This window comes from Manis javanica, chromosome 4 (genome assembly GCF_040802235.1).
Source record: "Manis javanica isolate MJ-LG chromosome 4, MJ_LKY, whole genome shotgun sequence".
NCBI classification, from domain to species: Eukaryota; Metazoa; Chordata; class Mammalia; order Pholidota; family Manidae; genus Manis; species Manis javanica.
In genome coordinates, this window is record NC_133159.1 from 98,263,297 (window position 1) to 98,272,226 (window position 8,930).

Below are 8,930 nucleotides of genomic sequence, written 5' to 3' on the forward strand. Positions count from 1 at the left end.
CTTAGCAGAGGAAAAGGATCATGCTACTGAAGAATGTTGGGCTGGTGATGGACAATTTATGTCATTGATTGTTTTTTGCAAAGTTGTTACAAAAACAGCTTCTTCCTCAATCCCCCAGTGTTGGGAAGCATCTATAGTAAATGTACAGCTACAGTTTTGGCATGATGGCACAGTGATTTTGGAAGATTTCATAAACGAGCTGCTTGAAAGAAAGCCATAGGAGCGACATGGCATAGGGGGAAAGAGCAGGTGCAGTTGGTTTTAGATTGTTAAAAAATGGCCTGTGAGGTGAGCAATACACTGGGTCTCAAGAAGTCAGTAGAAGACAACAGGCCGGTTTGGATGTCTCATTCATTCTAGGTTTTCTTGAGAAACGAGGGAAGTGCAGAGTGAAGAACCAATACAGCTGTGAGGGGAAAAAAATGCATATTCTACAGCTGGAGGCAGAGAAGAACTTTTGTTGTTGTTAGCAAAGCCCTTGCATAGTCAATTCTAAAAAGTTAGGTCCCAGGATCTGGTTTAGAGAGCAAAATGTAACAGAAAGAAAATGAAATCGCTTTGCAAAATTAAGTAAGAAGAATTTTGAGTTTTGGCTGGCTGTACAAGAGGAGCAGATGGATGCTGGGAACTGGGAAGGAAAGGGGGAAAATTAAAATGGATGGGAGAGAGAGTTATGCAACCCTCGTAGCCTGGGAACATTATACCTACTCTCCATTTTACAGGAAAGGAGTCCTGTGGCTTTCAAGCTGCAGAGCCAATATTTGAACTCAGGAATTCAAAAGCCTGGTGCTCTTTCTGCCTGCCGCCTCCCAGGCCTCTGCATGGAGGAGTTCAGGTTTGAGCTAGAGGGTGATTGGTTGGTCATTTACTAACCCTCCTGTCTCCATCGATGGAAGGACTGTGAGATGAAGGCCCACATCAGCTGTGTGCTCAAGTATCAGGTGCTCTGGCAGGAAGTCCCATAAAGACCTTGGGGAACAGGCAGTTTCCTTTGGTTAGTGCTGTGGGTAATGGTTTCACCTCCCTCCCCCAAAACAAGCTGGTAAACAACCTTAGCCTCACCTCTGGCCCCCAGGCCTCCTGCACCAAGTCTCTGTTGCTCAGGCAACTGAAACTTTCAGTTTCTTGATAAGAGGGGAACTGATATCTGGGCCCCTGTAGAATAAGTGTCAATTTCCGTTTGGTGTCCTTCGTAGTTTTTTTATTGTTGTTACAAAAAGGAAAAAAAGTTATAAAGAAAGCAAAACCAAAACAAAGCAGTTTTATTTGCATAGTGCCATTCACCCTTGGAACCTGATGCTCACGGTTTCTCATGAATTCCCTGACTGCTCCTCAGACTTCACACCTGTCATACAGTTTATCAGTGCCAAGTATGGCTACATTTTGCTTCCTCTCAGCTGCAAGGATGCTAGTGAGCCCTGGGATATACCCCACTGAAGTACATGGAAATAATATTAGTTCAGATACGCCAATGTACAAAATATTTTCATAACTAAAATCTCCCTTGGTTCTCACAAGAACCCTGCAAGTTATGTTGTGTGTGAAAACTCCTCTGAGAGCTGAGATGGTGCCTGCTCGGACCTGGATTCAGGTCTGTGTGGCTCAGTCTGCAACATCTAGTAGCATGCCTGGGACACAAGAGACACTCGGGAAATGACAGCTGCATGAAGAGGTGTAAAGTGGGTGAGAATAAGATGTAAAGTGAGTAGAGAAGAGGAGAAATGATGAAGTAGGCTACAGCCTGTTTTGGCTCTTAGAAAAGGCTGATAAGCATCCCCCGAGGCTGAGGCTGACCCTTAGGCTAGAGTTGGTATGTCATTCCAAAAGGGCAAGCTCCCTGAGGGCTCTGAGTTTGGGGGGAGTCTCATCTTGGGACAATTGGGTATGTATAGTTGAACAGACAAGCGGGTACCTATGTGAGTGTGTGTATGTGCACATACACACACCCATGTGCATCCATAGCTTTAAAGAGGACCAAGGCATAAGACAGATCTTCTCTGCAGGAACCAAAGGGAAAAAGAAGAGAGCAGTGTCTGAGACCCAGGTGGGCAGCCATGCTTGAGAGGGTGATGCCAGTCCTGCCCCCAACAGGACTCCCCAGCCACTTTCTCTCTTCCCTCTGGGTCCCTGCCCACTGCCACCTTCCCCTTCTCTTCCCCTTTTCTTCACATGCTTGTCTTTCAAATCCTTTCATCATTTCCTTAGCTTCCCCTACAGGATGGCCGTGGTCAAGGTTCTTCAGCACAGCTCCTTCCTGGGCTGGGCAGGGGCGAGGGGAGAGGAAGGGAATCATGGGGCCATGGCGGGGGGTGTCATGCCTTCTTGGGCTTTGTTATTAGGGTGTACATTGCCAGCTGGGGTCGATGTCATTAATCAGTCAATAAACAAGTATTTACAGATCTTGTGTTCTAGGACTGCTTAAGTGCCCATTGTTCTCTGTGGTCTCTGCCTGTCAAGTGAAAAGAAGGGATAAAATAGAAGACAGTTATCCATAAGATTCCTTCACTGGGATGAAGACAGGCTAGGACAGAGCCGTCTCCTGGGTTCTAGTCTTCATAGACACTGACTAGCTGTGTGTGATGACAAGGCTTCAGGCCCAGCCAGACAGGCCAGTAACAGGGAGACTCTTAGTTCTCAGGGCAGAGATTTTCCTGTTGCCGAGACCATTCCAACAGAGGTGCCGGACCTTGACAGACAGCCAGGGGCATAGGACACTGTCCCTTCTGACTTGACATTCTAGGTTTTTTCGCCAATAAATGACCAGTGGTTAAGGAGATAAATGAGATGCAGAGGAACAAAGAGGGTGTAGAATTCAAAGCAGGCAATAAAGGTCTTTCCTTGCAATTCAGCCAAGGAGAAGACTATTTCAATTTAAACTAGTCAGTTAAAATTCATATGGAAGACATCTTGGTAAAAGTGTTATAAAAGGTTACTGTTAAAAAAAACACAAAACAAAAAAGTGATAGAATAGGCACTATATTGCAAGATAGAGTATAGTACTGAGAAGACTATTGCTATAAGAAGGGCTCAGCTTGTTAATTTATGGATCATCTAGAATGATCTTGGAATTAATGTGCAAGCTTTGTTTCTCTATCCAGTCTCAGACCAAATCCTGATTCAGAAATGTCAGTTAACTGTAGTCATGGGACTGAGATGGTTTTTAAGTTTCCTTTGACTGGATGAGTAATATATGCAGTTCTGAAAACTGCACAAATAAGCAGTGAGACAAAGAAATGAATACAGAATTAGTACTTTTGATAAATTCATTCAGGTAAAGTAATTTGTCTTCATGATGGTGTTTCACTTATTATGCCCTGTCTCTTACCACATTTAGGTTGGTATGTTTGATTTACAAGACTCATTTACATGCTTATAAAGATTTTGCTTATTAGATTTCTATGTCAGAAGTTTTAAACATTGGAGAAAATCAGGCATTTAAAATTTCTGATTATAGGTAGAAATACCTAAGGATCTTTGATAAATTACAAAGCTCTGTGCAATCTTTGGGTCCCCTTCTTTGCTTCTACAATGGTGAATGGTGGGCTTATATTCCTAGCACTATATCCCTGCTTTATGTGGGGAGTTTTTACATCCGTGAGAACTTCCAAAAGCTGCGATGCCTATTATCATGAGCCTCTGTCAGTTATAGGAATAAACAACAACAAAAACTCACATACACTTTGGGGAATTCCTCAGAGTAGGAGGTAGGGCATTTGGGAAGCAGTGAGCAGACTGGCCTGACTATAATCACACAGGACATCTTAAAAGGCTTTGAGTAAAGGATGACTTATCAGTTCCACAGAAGACTCCACAGCAGCTGCTGGTGGGCTCACTGGCCATGCACCAAGAGCCTGGGGATAAGGTTACCTTCTGAGTGTGATGCAAAGGCTCACTTTACATGCTTTGTGACTTTGGGTAAGTTTCATAACATCTCTGAGCCTGTTTCTTCATCTATTAACCAGAAATAGTGATACCAAGCTCAAAAGATTATTGTTAATGCTGATTTGAAATAATACATGTAAAATGCTTAGCGTAGTGTCCGGACATACAAAGAGCTCTATTCATGAGAGCCGTCTGTTCCTACTAAGTGAAGGGTCAAGGAGAACTGGGAAACTCCTAAGTATTATCAAGATATTAGAATTGTAGTTCAGTTCAACAAATATATACAGACCATATGCTAATGTTGCAGTCATAGTGCTAGGGATTTATTCACATTTGTTCAACAAATATTATTAAGCAGATGCTTGCAGGGAAATGGACTTTGCCTATTGGTTGCTCAGAGTCCTGAATAGTGCCAAAAAGACACTTCCAAATTCTATTTGTTATTTTTCTTTTGGATGTATTCTGTATTCATGGTTTTTAAAAGTAAATAAATATTGTTAAGTGAAAGAAGCCCATCTGAGAAGTTTAAGTACTACATGATTCCAATTCTACAGAATTCTGGAAAAGGCAAAATTATGGAGAAAGTAAAAGAATCAGTGGTTGCCTGAGATTTCAAGGGAGGGAGAAAAGAATGGATATATGGAGCACAGGGTATTTTTAGGGCAGTGAAATCATGAGATACTGTAATGGTAAGTACACATTATTATACATTTGTCAAAATCCACAGAATGTACAGGACAATGAGTGAACCCTAATGTGAACTATGAACTTAATTAATAATAGTGTATCAATATTGGCTTATCAATTGTTACAAATGTACCACACAAATGCAAGATGTTAATAATAGGGAAAACGGTGTGTGAGCGTGACAGAATATACAGGAATTCTCTGTACTTTCCATTCAATTTTTCTGTAAACCTTAACCTGCTCTAAAAGTCAGTCTATTAATTTTTTTTAGTAAGTATGTAGGATTTGCACAATTCATTTTATCTCCCACTCGTACCTCCTGGAAACTAGATTTTATTCTGCAGGCTGGAATGCATGTTTCTCCATGTTCCTGTACTATTCTGCTTCTCTTAATTCCAGGGCTTCTACATTATAATACCTTTCCCACAAGAATTCTATAAGGTCAGGGACCATGCCTTATTCATCTTTGGGAGATATGTCAGTCTTCTGTTAGACTTTCCAATGGCTTCCCATTCCAAGTGCTTTACATGTATTAACTCATTTAATCCTTAAAATGCTCAAGGTAGGTACCATTCTTATCCCCATCAAATATGAAAAAAAAAATCACGCAGAGGTTAAGAAACTTGTCCAATGTAACAAAGGTAGTAACTGGCAGAGCTGGGATACCCACCCAAGTAGTGTGACTCCAGAATCTGCAGTAAAATTACCAGTACCCCCCCCATTTTTTAAGCTTCATTTTTTTGGGGTGGCAAAATAATTTTAGGGTGAAATATCTTGCACATAGTAGGAGTGGTATTGTCCTTGTGAAACTTTTTGTATATTACATATGTACAAATTTGTGTTGGCTATCATTCAAAATGTATTTAGAAAGCTCACTAACTTAATCCATAAGGAGAGTTATTACCTCAGGTAACAAAAAGGGCACAGCTGAGGCAGCTCCCGGCTCCTGCCAGCCACACCTGATTCCCATCCTCTTGCTCTGAGAGCATGTTGGCCCTTTTGTGCTGCATGTGCTGGGCTCACCTCAGCAGTTCCTGTCATCATATCCAAAGCCAGTGGTGTTCAGAGGCAGAGAAATACCATTCCTTTTAAAGAAACTGACTAGAAGTCCCCAGCAGATTTCCCCTTGATTAAACCAGACATCTTATCTCTAATTGCCGAGAGCTGAATCACAGTTCCATTATGAATCAATCTTAAGAAAAAGGAGACTGGGATTACCATGACCAGATCCCACCCATCTGATACAACTCTGATCAAAAGATTCTACTAGTAAAGACAAAAGGCCAGAATGGGTGTCTAAGCAACCTAAGTATTTATCCTTAGTAGAACTCAGAAGAATACCAACATTTCTAGTAATTTCCTGTGTCCTTAGAGATGGAAGCTTAGGACAGACTACCCATCCATCCATTTGTGCACCCATTTATTCACTCAAGCAATATTTACTGGTTACCTTGTGTGTGCCTGGCACTGTGGTAGGCACTGCGGACACAGAAGTGTGCAAACGGGACACTATTGATGTCTCCTGGGAATAATAGCTCTAGGGAAGGGAAGGAGTAATTGAATAACTAATCTCAGAAATATATGTGTAACTACTAATTGCTATAAGGAAACAAAGGAAATGGTGCAATTTGAGGTTGTAATCTGATTTAAATGGGGGTGGAAAGGGCCAAGGTTTGGTCAAGGTTATCCAAATATATAGCGGAGGCCCTTGCTTTGGAGGGAGAGATTTGAGAACTTCGGCTCCATAAGCTTTTTGTGATGATGTAAAAGGTCATCTTTGTTTCCCACATTCAAACGTTCCTTCCTGAGCCTGGTCATCACTGCTTATCCCTGGCAGGTGTATGGGTTATTGTGCAAGTCATTTCTCAAAGGAGATCAGGAGCCAAGACTCCCAGACAGCTTGAAGGGTAAGCAGCTGAGCTCTGTTCACCTCCAGCTGTAAAGACAGCCATGGATAGGCCCTTCTGTGCCAAGGGCCATGAGAGGGACTACGGGTAGGCTCTTCTGTGCTCAAGGGTCCCTTCTTCTGAGGGCTTTTTGATTGTGTTGTGGTTATTCTTTTTCGTCCTTGAGCCAAAGGACAAGATCGCATCCTGTGTATGGGGCCGGGTTCTGCCCTCAATGTAGTAAACATTGCTTTTGTCAGCCATTCTGGGATATGACACTGTTGAGGCGGGGCTGTTCTCCAGGGCATTTCTGCAGCAGTCGGTGCACTGGTCCCTGCAACATGAGAGAAGGCCTGGGGTGGGCAGAGAAGGGCCCAGGAGAGGATCCTTGAGCAACCCCAAGAGCAGTGATGCGTGGTTGGTAAATTCCTTTGTAATATCCTTCTCTTAACACAAAGCCTTCAGCAAAATCTTAACAGACCTAATTCCCTGATCTCAGCTATCACTGTATGAAATTGGAGAGAGGCTGAGTGCCCAAGCAAGGCAAAATGGCACAGGGGAGAGCAGCCACAGTCTGTCTTGAGACAAACGGGTGTAACAGCGGAGGGAGAGAGTAACAGTTTGGTTCCCTGTGACAGACTCTGATAACAAGCAACTACCAACTCTGGTCTTTCCAACATGTAAGCACTTTGTAAGGGTTTCTCAGAAATACCTGGAAACAAGAGCCTGCAAGGCAGTAGTTTCTCAATGAAAAGACACGGAGTTGAGACTATAGTGATATGGGCACTGAAGAGATGTGTGAAGTTTGGACATTTGGACTGCAAATCTCTCCTTTCTAGTGCTCACAACTACTCTGTCTTCAGCTCAGAGGACCGTCCATCTACCTCAAGGCTGCAGGGGATGTCAGGGCAGTGCAGGGCTAAGCCCATGCTCCCAAGGTCATTCTGTTATGCCTGTCCCCCTGAATAAAACTTACCTGTGGACTTCCTTTCCAGACCTTCAAGAAAGGAAAGCTCATGTCGTTTTCTTCCCCTGCACAGCCAGACACAACCTGAGCAGCAGAAAGGGAGATGGGAGCTGTGAGAAGAGAAGAGGGAAAAATCCCTTTCGTCATAGCAGGTGCTGAGGCCTCTTCTTCTAAACTTTAACTTCCCACTTCCTCATCTGCAGATTAACCAACATCTATACCCATTCTTGTCTCTTTTTCCCCCCTCTAATAAAGTTCTCTCTTCCTATTTAAAGCCAATCTTCATCCTAAACCCCTGACTTCCACCTTCTCCCCCTCTTCTTGGCACTCACTCCAGCTCTTACTCCCCTTCTCTTACTTTATTTTTCTTAAGTATAGTTGATATACAATATTATATTGGTTTCAAGTATACAATATAGTGTTCAGCAGTTATATACATTATTAAATGCTCATCCCAACTAGTGTAGTTGCTATCTGTCAACATAGAAAGATGTTACAGAACTACTGACTGTATTCTCTATGTTGTACTTTCATCCCCATGACTAATTTATATTATGATTGAGATTTTGTGCCTCTTTATCTCCTTCACCTATGTCACCCACCCACACCAACCCCTCCCCTATGGTATCAGTCATTCTCAGTGTCTATGAGTCTCCTGCCATTTTGTTTTGTTTTTAGATTCCACATAAAAATGAAATCATGTGGTATTTGTCTTTCTCTGCCTGGCTTATTTCACTTAGCATAATACCCTCTAGGTCCATCCATGTTGTCACAAATATCAGGATATCTTTCTTTTTATATTTGAATAATATTCCACGGCATACAGTACCACTTCTTCTTTATCCATTCATCTATTGATGGTCACTTTGGTTGCTTCCACCTTTGTTGTACTTTACACCTTGTCCCTTTTGTTCCTACCCCTATGCTTATAAATACATTCTAATCTTTCCTGTTTTAATCCACTACTTTAACCCCAAATAGCCCTCTAACTATTGACCAATTAACTTTTCCCTATTATCATCTGTGCTTCTCAAAAATGTAGACTATACTTGCTAACTCTACTTCCTTACACCCCAGTAATTTCTCAGGTCATTCTCAATTGGTTTATGCCTCCATTTATGCCACTCTAAGGTCCTAATGAATACTTAAAAATTTTTTTTAAAGTCTCATAAACATATAGAAAAATGAATGGAAGTGCAAACAATGATCACATAGTGCACACACCTATGAGTCTGGCACTGTGGTAGGCACTGTGGGCACAGAGGTGTTCAAAAGAGACACAATCGATGAGGTCAAGAAATAGGACATTACTAGTACCCAGAAGCCCTCTGGTATTCTCCCAACCATTTCCCCCTTCTTCCTCCCTAAATCTAACATCATCCTGACCTCTCATACCATGTATTGATTTCCATATATTATAAATGGTAACTTACATCATGTATTCTTTTGTGTCTGGTTCTCTGGCTCAACATTGCATTTGTGTGTTAAGTTTATGTAGCCATGTTATT